The sequence below is a fragment of the Gekko japonicus genome, unplaced genomic scaffold (genome assembly GCF_001447785.1).
Source record: "Gekko japonicus isolate JY-2015 unplaced genomic scaffold, Gekko_japonicus_V1.1 scaffold334, whole genome shotgun sequence".
Taxonomy (NCBI): Eukaryota; Metazoa; Chordata; class Lepidosauria; order Squamata; family Gekkonidae; genus Gekko; species Gekko japonicus.
This window is the reverse complement of record NW_015173683.1, coordinates 338,947-352,607: the sequence shown is the minus strand read 5'-3', so window position 1 is coordinate 352,607 and position 13,661 is coordinate 338,947.

The window sequence follows — 13,661 nt, the reverse complement described above, 5'->3', positions numbered from 1 at the left end:
AAGGAAGGAAGGAAGGAAGGAAGGAAGGAAGGAAGGAAGGAAGGAAGGAAGGAAGGAAGGAAGGAAGGAAGGAAGGAAGGAAGGAAATCTAATTATCTGATAGCCCAAGATGGATTTCAAATAATGTATATTGAAATGATAAACTGCATCTGGCTGAACAGAACGGGTAGTTCGGATGAGGACTTTGAGATGTTCCTTGGAATGTGAGGAAGAGGAGGAGGAGGAAAAAGAAGAAGAAGAAGAGTTGGATTTATACCTCACCCTTCACTTGGAGTCTCAGAGCAGTTTACAGCCTCCTTCCCTTCATCTCCACCAACAAACACCCTGTGATGTAGGTGGGGCTGAGAGAGCTCTGAGAGGACTGTGACTGACTCAAGGTCACTCAGCTGGCTTCTTGTGGAGGAGTGGGGAATCAAACCTAGTTCTCCAGATTAGAGTCCACTGCTCTTAACCACTACACCAAACTGACTCAAACCAAACCAAGAAATATTTGGTCACAGCAGTGTGCACAAATATATTGGTTCCTACATGGATTCATTTATCATCGAGCCTCTTCTTGGGCTCAGGTTGGAGATGAGGGCGGTTGTACAATAGCCAGCTCATAAGCACAGAGCTCACCTTTGTTAAAGTGTGTACACATAGGCTCCCTCCCTTTGATCACAGGAATGGTACTTATACATGCACACTTCTTTTTTTTCTCTTTTCTTTTTATTCTTTTAAACAATTCATAGTAAACATAATACAGCCTTAAATGCACAGTAAAGGAAGGGTATGAAGAAGCATACAAAGACGTCTAATACACCATGCTTCATCTAACCCTTCCCACCATGTCTAAAACCACAACTGTATCTCGTTATTTAAACTGTACTGCAATCTGTGGGCTTTAGATGTCAAACTTAGTGTAAAGGAAAACTATGAATAAGAGTTGATTACAGAAAAATCCAGCTATGATAGTGGGTGTTTGTAGGAAGTACTTCATTTTTTGTCATGTAGTTGCCCAAAATCGTGGGCCCAAAATCGTGAAAATTTAGCGTGTATGTTAGTGTTAGGTGATTGAGACAGCTGACTTAGGTCCGTAATTTTCACCATAACAAACTGTTCCCACAATTTGTTGTGCCACCCCTTGAGTGTTGGCGGGCTTGGGGATCTCCAGGAGGAGGCTACACATGTACACTTCTGATGCACAGAGGCTCTGTGTTCCTGAGCCAGTGAACATGGGTCAGCAGAAGGTGAGGCCCATGCGCACATGTCTGTTGATGTCTGCTCTAAGTGCATTGATTTCAATGTGTGTAGTGTCATGTGTTGTGAAGGGAAAAAACCACATCTGAGTAAAATTCCATTTGCAGGATTTTTTCTCTGTTCTGCTCAGCTGATAACGTAAGTTGGAAACCCTCCCTCCCACACACCCACACAGACTGCTAGTCCATCAAGGTTGTTCCATCAGGTCTACTACTTAGCTCACTGGTTTCAGCCGGACACAGATGGGAGGGGGGGAGTTTTCTCAATTTCTAGAAGACTCTTTGGAGCCAGCATGGTGACTGGTTGAAGGAGGTCAGGAGATCCATGGCCCACATGTTCTATAAAATGAATAGACTATTAAAAACCCAGCCAGAGCATAAACAGCATAAAACAGTTCCATTACTGTCCTAAGCAGAAGTACATCCTTCCAAGCCCATTAATTTCAATGGTTTTAGAAGGGTGTAACTCTGCTTAGGCTAGCACTGTACAAGAGCAATCCTACGCAGGTCTTCTCAGAATCTTACTCAGGTCTATCCATTGGGCCTGACCCCCAGGAAAGTGCCCTTATGGTTGCACTTAGCAAGCTAGAAGTAAACTTTAAAAACAGTTTAAATAAAAGTTTTTAAAAATCAACAGCTTAATTAAAAGGCTGGGTTAAACAAAAGTGCTTCAGCATGGCACATAAAAAGGAGTTGGCTAGGTGCCAGTTAACTCTCAGGTGGCAGGATATTCCATAGTTAAGGGGCCACCACAGGGGGAAAAAACCCTGTCTCTGATTGCTACTCATCCCACCTCACCTTACCTGTGAAGGCAAGAGCCCACAGAGCACAGCTTGTGAGAAAGGTCTTGGTGCTATGCAAGGCAGCGCTGAAGGAATGTTTGGGGACTGAAATTCATTCTGTTACCTCAACTGAGAAATATGTCGGACCGAGTTTTGGAAGATATGGTATCAGTTTGTGAAAATAATATTTTTAAAATATTTCATTTGAGAAAAATTATACATCACTGCATTCAGTTTTGGAGAAATGTTATTGCAGTCATAGAAATCTGCTGCTCAGCTGTACAAAGTATATCTGAGTGGTTCAGCTGACTGCTGAGCCATTTTAAAATAATCATGTCTAACCTGAAACTTAATTGGAGAGTTTAAACACTTTTATGAAAGTCAATCCATGTTTTAAATGATATATCTAGTTGCTTTAAAGTGCTTTACAAGTGGAGCGGGGACTAGTATGCCTTAAAGAGGTGTTCTTCTGATATGAGTCCTTCCACACTTGCCGTGGTCATCTATTATATTCCCCGCTCTGTATCACCTCATCACAGGACATAATAATGCTTTGAATACACAAACTTCTCTCAGCCCTACTATCTGAGGTACATCCACAGTCCATCAGTTCTCCTTCTTCAAAAGAGGAAGAGGTTGTTTTGGTTTACTTCACAAATTTTGCAACATAGTTTGGCGAGAAGGAGACAAAGTTTCGTTTCTTTAAACATGAATACAGAGGGAGTAAACCAAGGGCAAGAGTGAGTTATTTCCAGTGGTACTGGATTATCCTGAAACACACCGTGCATTTTGTAAAAAAAGTCTTATGTGAAGATGATTCCACAAAACACTATACCATGAGAAGTCTCTTAGCCTGAAATGCCACTTTTTTCGCTGCAACACAATAGGAACATGAAAAGAATGGTCAAGAAACAGTTGGTTTTCTTTTTATCTTTTTCAAAATTTGAGTTGGTTACTTATCAGAAGCGAAGCCATTTTTAACACAAGCCAATCTGATGGTTTTTTTCTATGGGTTTCAAAGAGAAACACAATTCCAGGTATTATTCTTGTTTACCCAATTGCAGTGAAATTCTCATGGCTTTTACTCAGCGCCATCTCCAGGAGTTCTCTGTGCCAAGCCATAAACAAATAATCAAGTGAGATCCTTTAAGTAAGGAGTTGTTGTTTTACCCAATTGCAGTGAAATTCTCATGGCTTTTACTCAGCGCCATCTCCAGGAGTTCTCTGTGCCAAGCCATAAACAAATAATCAAGTGAGATCCTTTAAGTAAGGAGTTGTTGTTGTTCAGTCGCACAGTCAAGTCCGACTCTTCGCGACCCCATGGACTAGTTCACGCCAAGCCTTCCTGTCTTCCACCGTCCTCTGAAGTTTGCTCAATTTCATGTTTGTTGCATCTATGACACTGTCTAACCATCTCATCCTTTGCTGTCCCTGTCTTTTTTTACCTTCAATCTTTCCCAGCATCAGGGTCTTCTCCAGTGAGTGCTCCCTTCTCATTTGGTGGCCAAAGTATTTGAGCTTCAGTTTCATTATCTGGCCTTCCAGGGAACAGTCAGGGTTGATTTCTTTGAGGATTGACTGATTTGTTCTTCTTGCAGTCCAAGGGACTCTCAAGAGTCTCCTCCAGCACCATAGTTCAAAAGAATCTATTCTTCGGCGCTCGGCCTTCCTTATAGTCCAGCTCTCGCAGCCATACATGACTACTGGGAATACCATTGCTTTGACCATGCGGACTTTTGTTGGCAGGGTGATGTCTCTACTTTTTATCATGCTGTTTAGGTTCGCCATCGCTTTCCTCCCAAGGAGCAGGCGTCTTTTAATTTCATGGCTGCAGTCACAGTCTGCGGTGATCTGGGATCCCAGGAACGTGAAGTCTGTCACTACTTCCACAGCTTCCCCTTCTATTTGCCAAGGAGTGATGGGGCCGGATGCCATGATCTTAGTTTTTTTGATGTTGAGCTTCAAGCCCACTTTTGCGCTCTCCTCTTTTACTCTGAGCAAGAGGCTCTTTAGATCCTTTTCACTTTCAGCCATTAGAGTGGTATCATCTGCATATCTGAGGTTGTTGATCTTTTCCCCAGCAATCTTAATTCCCGCTTGTGATTCATCCAGGCCAGCATTTCGCATGATGTACTCTGCATATATATTAAATAAGCAAGGTGACAGTATACATCCTTGTCGTACTCCTTTTCCTATGCTGAACCAATCAGTTGTTCCGTATCCGGTTCTAACTGTCGCTTCTTGGCCCTTATACAGGTTTCTCAAGAGACATGTGAGGTGGTCTGGTACTCCCATCTCTTTAAGGACCTGCCATAGTTTGTTGTGATCCACACAGTCAAAGGCTTTAGCATAGTCAATGAAGCAGAAGTAGATATTTTTCTGGTACTCTCTTGCTTTCTCCATAATCCAGCGAATGTTGGCAATATGATCTCTCGTTCCTCTACCTCTTCGAAACCCAGCTTGTACTTCTGGTAGTTCTCTATCCACGTACTGTTGAAGCCTAGCTTGTAGGATCTTGAGCATGACCTTGCTAGCGTGTGATATGAGTGCAATTGTGCGATAGTTTGAACATTCCTTGGCATTGCCCTTCTTTGGGATTGGAATGTATACTGATCTTTTCCAATCCTGTGGCCACTGTTGCGTTTTCCAAATTTGCTGGCAAATGGAGTGCAGAACTTTAACAGCATCCTCTTCTAAGACTTTGAATAGCTCAGCTGGGATACCATCACCTCCACTAGCTTTGTTGTTAGTAATGCTTTCTAAGGCCCATTTAACTTCACATTCCAGGATGTCTGGCTCGAGGTCAGTGATTATACCGTCGTGGTTGTCAAGGACATCGAGGTCTTTCTTGTATAGTTCTTCTGTGTATTCTTGCCATCTTTTCCTAATCTCTTCTGCTTCTGTTAGGTCCCTACCGTTTTTGTCCTTTATCATGGCCAGCTTTGCATGGAACGCTCCCTTGATTTCTCCAATTTTCTTGAAGAGATCTCTAGTCCTTCCCATTCTATTGTTTTCTTCTATTACTTTGCACTGTTCATTCAGGAAGGCCTCCTTATCTCTCCTTGCTGTTCTCTGGAAATCTGCGTTCAGTTGGGTAAATCTTTCCTTTTCGCCTTTGCCTTTCGCTTTCCTTCTTTCCTCTGCTATTTGTAAAGCCTCATCAGAAAGCCATTTTGCTTTCTTGCATTTCTTTTTCTTTGGTATGGTGGTGATTGCTGCCTCCTGTACGATGTCACGAACCTCTGTCCATAGTTCTTCAGGCACTCTATCTATCAAATCCAGACCCTTGAATCTATTCTTCACCTCTACTGTATATTCATCAGGGATGCGATCTAGGTCAAACCTGAATGGCCTCGTGGTTTTCCCAATTTTCTTCAGTTTAAGTCTGAATTTTGCAATGAGTAGCTCATGATCTGAACCACAGTCAGCTCCAGGTCTTGTTTTTACTGACTGGATAGAGCTTCTCCATCTTTGACTGCAAATTATATAGTCAATCTGATTTCGGTGTTGCCCATCTGGTGATGTCCATGTGTAGAGTCGTCTCTTAGGTTGTTGGAAAAGGGTGTTCGCTATGACCAGTGTGTTCTCTTGACAAAACTCTGTTAACCTTTGCCCTGCTTCATTTTGCTTTCCAAGGCCAAACTTGTCTGTTATTCCAGTTACCTTTTGACTTCCTACTTTAGCATTCCAGTCCCCTATGATGATGAGGACATCATTTTTTGGTGTTAGTTCTATGAGGTGTTGTAGGTCTTCATAGAACCGGTCCACTTCAGCCTCTTCTGCATCAGTGGTTGGGGCATAGACTTGGATTACTGTGATGTTGAATGGTTTGCCTTGGAATCGGACAGAAATCATTCTGTCATTTTTGAGATTGTATCCCAGTACTGCCTTTTGCACTCTCTTGTTGACTATAAAGGCCACACCATTTTTTCTACGAGATTCCTGGCCACAGTAGTAGATATAATGGTCTTCTGAGTTAAATTCGCCCATTCCTGTCCACTTTAGTTCACTGATTCCTAGGATATCGATGTTCAGTCTTGCCATCTCATTTTTGACCACGTCAAGCTTACCTTGATTCATAGATCTTACATTCCAGGTTCCTATGTAGTATTGTTCTTTGCAGCATCGGACTTTCCTTTCACCATCAGACACATCCACAACTGAGCATCCTTTCGGCTTTGGCCCAGCCGCTTCACTCTTTCTGGGGTTACTTTCTGGGTTTTCTTGGCAAAAATACTGGAATGGGTTGCCATTTCCTTCTCCAGTGGATCACGCTTGGTCTGAGTTCTCTGCTGTGGCCTGTCCGTCTTGGGTGGCCCTCCACAGCGTAGCCCACAGCCTCAGCGAACCACGCCAGCCCCCTCGCCAGGACCAGGCAGTGATCTATGAGGGAGTAAGGAGTTCAACCTCTGAAAATTTTATCCCAAGTGGGGCAGAGTAGTTATGCAAATAAAACCATTGCCAATGAATGTGCTTGCTGATATGGTTTGCTTTAATTTTGATGTGAAAGAAACTGACAACTGCCTCAAGTTTTTCAAAAGCCAGAAGATGTGCCTAGAGCATAGAATACCCAACAAATATAGAAAACAAACCTGAAGGGTGGAGTTTATATTATTCACAAGTTAGTCTTTCAGAATAAGTTTGATAATGAGAGAAAACCTAGGGAAGATGATCCACCAGTTGTATCTTTCTCCTAACTGAATTGTGAAAATGTATGGTTTAATTGCTGGTATGGTGTACCCTCTGAAGACTTCATCCATATGTGGTAGTTATGTGAACATGTGAAGGAATATTGGATTGAGAGTGCTGATCTGTTAAGTGTGGGATGTGGGATCACCACTGGGGTTTCTCTGGAGTTATTTCTATTAAATTACATTCAGTTGTATCCAAGAAAGCTCCAGGTTATTCTAAAGTACATGATTATGGCTGCTAGGCTAGTCTTTATGAGACACTGGAAATCTAAAAATTGCCCTACACGTTTGGAATTGATTGAGAAAGTAAAATAGACTTTTCTTTTAGTTAACATCACTATGTTACAAACCCAGTTCACGACTGGGTTTCAGTTAACTTTATCCTTTCCCCTTATCCTTCCCCCCTCTAACTTCCTCCCGCGGGTGCTATACTTTCTCTTCCCTGTTGTTTCTTCCATTTATTTTTATTTTTACTAAGGTATACTGAAGTTTTGCAGTTCTGTATTATCTTATCTTTTAGACTTGGTTGGATTTGTTAGCTTGCTAGCGGGCAGCAGCAACAACTTATTTCCTTGCTCCTCATTCCTTTTTTATGGGTGGTGGTGGTGGTAGTGGTAGTGGTGGTGTACATAGACACCGGTCTACTTCTTTTTACTTCTTATTAATCTTTAAACTCTCGATTTATTTTACTTATTCTAACTTTTACACATTAGCTTTTAAACATTTAAAATTTTATGTTTATTTTCATTTATTTATTCATTCCATTTATATATTTACTTGTCTATTTATCGCCACAGTGAAAGGAATGATGGGAATGGTACACTATGTTACAAAGATCCAAAAGTTTCAACAGTTGGAGGTGGAGTAGACTGTCATAATTTATTGTATCTAAACTTGTGTTTAAAGTTTAGAGTTTATTGGTGCCTTATTTTTGTGTTTGTGTTTTTCCCCCTGAATTTGGATTAAGGTCTTGTTATTTTGTTTTGATTTAAAATAAAAATAAATTCAGTAAAAAAAAATATAGAAAACAAAACAATAACCCATAGACTGGAAACGTTCAATCTACATTCCAATTTTCCCCTCCCAAAAGAAAAAGATGTAAAACACTGCAGCAACTCTTAGACTATTGCATTAATTTCTCACACAAGTAAAGTGATGCTCAAAATCTTATGACATAGACTGTTACCATGTATGGTACAAGAAATTCCAAATGTTCAAGCTGGATTCAGAAAAGGAGGAGGCACTAGAGATCATTTTATAAATTTACATTGGTTACTGGAGCGTACAAGAAAATTTCAGAAGAAAATCGGCTTGTGTTTCATAGATTACAGCAAAGATTTTGACTCTGTAGATCATGAAAAACTACAGTCAATTTTATACTGTAGTTCTCAATGTTTATTTGGTTATTCTTTAGCTTTTGGTGTATCCAAGTGATGCAGCTCTTGTTGGAATTAACTACAGAGATTACCTATTTCTGTATCATGTAAGAGAAAGAGGTAGGACAGAATAATAGGAAAAACAAAGAGGTAATATGTACATTGGGGAAGGAGACATGATTGAGGAAGGAGAAGAATTAGGTCTAATAAATACAAGTTTTTGTTTTGTAAATTCACAAAATTTAGCTTTATCAAATCCAGATACAAGAGTACATTAGAATCTACATGCAGCTCGATCCAATGCATTGTTTACTCAAGAGGAAGTCACTCAGAGTGAAAAGAACAATTACTTTGAAATCAGTATGTTTAAGAATCTAGGGGAATGTCATTTGTTTACGTGTTTTAATTGAATTATTTTGTAATTTTAATTGTATTTTTAATTACTTGAATTGTTTTGTTTTTTATGTTCACTGTCTTGTAGACCCAATAGGTGGGAAAGGTGCCATAAAGATGTTTCAAATATGAATAAATAAATAAGTAGCAACGAATTAAAATTCCATTGTTGTCAAAGGTACTTACACAGCAAGCTTATGCAAGTTTTCTCAGAAGTAAGTTCTATTATGTTCAGTTGGGCTTATACCTAGGCATATATGTTTAGATTGCATTGTCATTCATTATTATTTCATTAGAGGGTTGAAGGCTTAACCACATGATACATTTCCCCCAGATATGTCCCTGGGTCAGGTTGACAGATGTGCTCTAGAATTCTGTGCCTCCCAGGTACATGCAGGCCCAATTCAGATGAGAACCACAGTGTATGGGAAGAAGGGACTTAAACATTTCTCCCCACACCATTTTCCAAAGCTGAAATGTGCTTAGGGGCACTATATGCTTCCTCTGGGAAACACATGTCTATGCCATCAGTACACATGGAGTTTCATCAGAACTAATAGCCCCCTTACAACCATTTCAGGTTGAGAAAATGGCAAAGGGAATGGCTTAAATCTCAATTTAAATTGGACCCCCACATATCACAGAGCCACAGACTCCTAGAAAATGCCTGCCAATCTGACCCACAGATGTATCAAGGGAAAAAAAAGTATCATGAAGTTCTCATTTGAGGTTAAATTCACCTAGGTCCAGGATGAATTACATTTGTCTAAATCCATGTAATTAGGCAAATAAAACTGAAACTGTTCCATATGAAGCCTTTAGATGATCTTGTATTGAAAGGAAGTTGGTACAAAATAGAAGGAACTGTACTTATAGTCTTTCAGGCAAGAGTCCCCAAAAGGAGCACCTTTCAACCCACAAACTATTGTTCTTGCTCAGCTAAAAAGATGTGGAAACTAAGGACTCTGAAAACAGGAAACATATACGTTCATTATGTGTTTCTTCAGTCTGTTTTTATTTTAAACTACAAAGAACATAGCAACATTGCCAACACAAAAAATGTTTCAGTGCATGGACAGCACCACTGTATGTTGTGTGGACTGCCACCCCCCAACAGAGACACACCAAGATTCTCTGGCCTTCTGATGCCAGAGGCTTGGAGAAAATAGTCTCCCAAATCTTTTGGCCTTAAGGTGTCTTAAGTGAGGGGGAAAGCATCTGGTGTAATATTAAAAGTTAATCAATGAATTGTTGGGAAATGAACTAATTTATGATTTTATATCTGCTACACAAGCAACAAATAGACTGTGCACACACTTTTATACCATGAGCCTAGAGAAAGCTGTTTGCATCACCTACTGTGAGAGAGAGATTTCACATTTCATGTTAATGAAGCCTGCATTTCATGTTAATGAAGCTTGCACACATTCAGCTCAGAGTGCATCATAGGAAGGAGAAGCACATGTTAGCCATTGTTAGCAGAAAACAACAACCCAGAGAAGAAATTCCACCATTACTGCAAAGACGAGATGTCATGGAGAACACGGACTAGATCTACATCTGAATTGCAGTTTCCTGTTTACAATGCCTTGGCAGCCTGGTGAGGCCAAGATTCATCTCCACAACAAAGAGATGTCCTGAGGATGAGATTTCACACATGGCCAAATGGTATTCCATGAGAAAGAGTATAGTATTTCAAATATTGGCCCAACCTATAGAACACCGGCCCTTTTTGCACATTCACCAATCAGGTAGTTCATGGGATGGACTTGTAAGTAGGTAGAATTACAGTGTGGCAAGATGCCACCCACCTGGAGTTTCAACTATAAAACGCAAAGACCATGCTTTAAGAGCTGGGCTAGCCACATTTCACCATCCAAGCAGACACCATGCTGCAAGTCTTCTGGCTGGCCACACTCTGTTACCCCCCCCCCTTTTTTTCATGCTTTAAAACTCTTTGTCTTTACCGGATCTTTTTGGGATGCGCAGCCAAAGAGATCCCCTCACACGCACGCACGCACACACACTAGACCGGCTGGTTCTGGAACAGTGTGATGCAAGTAAAACTTCTAGACAATATTCTATGTCCCTTTATTTCTCCATTGCAACAGACAAGGCTTCTGGAACAGGCGAGTATGAATCTAAATAGCTACCTTCCTACCTCCAAGTAAATAAGAAACTATCTTAATATTCTTTCTGTAATTCTAAAGGAACCTTGAGTGTATGTGAATTGAGAGACTGATGTTTTTGTATGTGTGACTTTAATATTGCTTAGTAAAGAATTATTTCTTTTGGAAAAACACCCGTGTGATTTCAATTGCTGGGACTCTGGGTTTGGACACGACCCTGGTATAGTTGGTCAGAACTTACGTTAAAATATAGTTGGCCTCAGCTGTAGATAAAGCTGTTGGCGTAACATAATGAACCATTAAAGCACTCCTGGTGGGGAGCAGCCTAGTTTCCTGAATACTATGGGAAGTTATCAGTATGGCTTCTTAGAAACCCCAGTGTACTTCACACCCTTTTACTAGAAATAACAACTCAAATTAGCAGGGTAATAAACAAAGCTCTTGAATTTCTCTTCATAAACCCCCATGACACAACCATAAATCCAGGAAGGACCATTTACCCATATCCTGGGAACTATCAGCAGATCTGTGTCAAGAATGCTATCTAAATCAACCACCCACCATCAAATTCATCTTAGGTATTCAGGGGCCCCTTCTGCCACACCCAGATCCTGGGCTTGTACCAAGGGAGTCCCAGATCCTAAAATGGCACCAGTTAGAATACAACCAAAGGTCCACCAATGGGCAGCCAGGTCCCAAGGCCTGATGGCCCACTGCCATCACAGATCCTGCATTAAAAATAGTTAATAGCAGACTTCTTCCAGCTTCCATAAACACAAGCACAAAGTCACCAGCCAAGACAGGGTATGAGTTCTTCTCTCCCATTTTGCTTTCATTCCTGAAATTAGACCACTGGGTCTTTTTTGCCATTTACCTTCGCTTATCTTATCCATTCCCCTTTTAGGACTGGCTTGCCATACAGCAGCCTGTTCTTCACCACTGCACCTAGGTTAGGAACTCCCTCCTTTCCACCCTAAGTTCCAGTCCATCTATTCCACCACACTTTCTGGTCCCAGTTTAGGCACCCCTTGCTTATCTCCTCTCTGTAGGTTAGTTTGTTGTGGAGTAGCCAAGTGTGAGGAATGCAGTTTGGAATAAAAAGTAACATTTAATTGGGTAAAAGTCTGCAGCTAGCACATTGCAGAAATTCTTGCAAAGTTTTTTTTGGAAAAGCTGGGTGTTCCACCGGGTTCTTTAGAGCCTTTAACAATAGCCACAATCTTACTTTATCTGTACAGAATCAGTCCTTGACTATTACATAAAGCAATTGTGACTGAAGTCTCTGTGAGAAAACTTTTTAAACGTATGACAAAACATTTACTAGGGTTTTCACCTACATATTTCCAGATGTTCATTGTGTGCCCCATCTTCATCCATCTATAAAAGGTGTACCATGTAAATAAAGGAGAGGTAGATGTCCTTAGCTCCTTTTCACAAAATCCTTCATCAGTATCATGTTTTGTGCACTCTGCACTGATCTTCTTCCATGGAAAAGACAAGAAGTATTTATAAGACTGGGCTCTTATCCAAGTATAGGTTTTTCTCACACCAGATTCTCTGAGAGCCATTTTGGTGTAGTGGTTAAGTGTGCAGACTAGGGGTGTGCAAATAATAATAATAACTCGGCCCATTCAGCTGAATCAGGCAGAATCAATTTCGGCTGGCAGTAAGACTCCCGCATGTCAGTTTCATCAGTAGAAGCCCATTGCGGAGTTGGCCAGCCGAATGTCAATTTCAGCCCCATTATATCCTATGGGCCATTGAAGTAAATAGCAAAAAAATAGGGTATATTCTGGGGGCTGGAGGGGAGGCGGCTTGAGGAAGAGACTCCAAACTCACAGGGTATTTGCTGGAGCCTCTCCCCAAGATACCAACCAAGTTTAAAGAGCATTGTACCAGCCTTTTTCCCACCATAGAGAACAATGGAGGGGATAGGGGCAACCTGTTTGGGGGCCCGTAGAATTGGACCCCCTGGTCCAATGTTCGTCAAACTTGGTTGGTATCTTGGGGAGAGGCTCCAGCAGCTACCCTGCAGGTTTAGAGCCTCTCCCTCAAACCCCCCTCCCTCCAGCCCCCAGAATACACCCTATGTTTTCGCCATTTACTTCAATGGCCCATAGGATTTAATGGGGCCGAATTGCCGCCGAAATTCAGTGGCAATTCGGCAGCAGGCCGATTCAGATCAGAGAATCTGAATCGGCCTGCAACAGCCTGAAAGGGGTCCGAATGGGCCATTTTCAGGGGTGCATTCGGTTTGGACGAACCAAATGCACATCCCTACTGCAGACTCTACTCTGGGAGAACTGGGTTTGATCCCCCACTCCTCCACATGCAGCTGCTGGATGACCTTGGGCAAGCCATAGTTCTGTCATAGCTGTTCTTGAAAGAGCAGTTCTCGAAAGAGCTCTCTCAGCCCCACCTACCTCACAGGGTGTCTGTTGTGCGGAGGGGAAGGGAAAGGAGTTTGTAAGCCGCTCTGAGACTCAGAGTGAAGGGTGGGGTATAAATCCAATCACTCCTTCACCTTCTTTTTATTTTAGTTTTTCAGAAGATGAAAGAGAGGGAAAGGAGCTTGAGCTGTGATCTTGGTAGGGACCTATCAAAGCCAATTTTTCATGGTTTTGGTTCTATCCTTTCTTATCTAGAGAAGCAGATGTGGTCTGTAAAAAGTACTGGGTTCGCCGCATGGAGGAATCGGACGATGACATGAGTTTGTACACGTTTATTGTACTTAACACAAGACTAACTAAAACGGCCCTGCAAGGCCAACTATATACCCACCCACCCAGCACAGCCCTAGTCCATTGGAGGGTTTGAATTTCCTGCCAAAGTGGTTATTGGTTGGGGCTGGGGGGAACTAGGATCCTATGCTCGTAATGTCCAGGGGAGCCAAGCTCCTGTCTTTGCTGCGGACCCCTAGTGGTGGTCCACGTACATAGCAGTCTGCACTCCTGTTCATTTCAAAAAGTTCTGCAGCTAACGATAGCAGTTCTTGAGATATGGAAAAGCATGAAAGAGAGCTCATTGTGAAAGCTGTGCACTATGGTCTCTG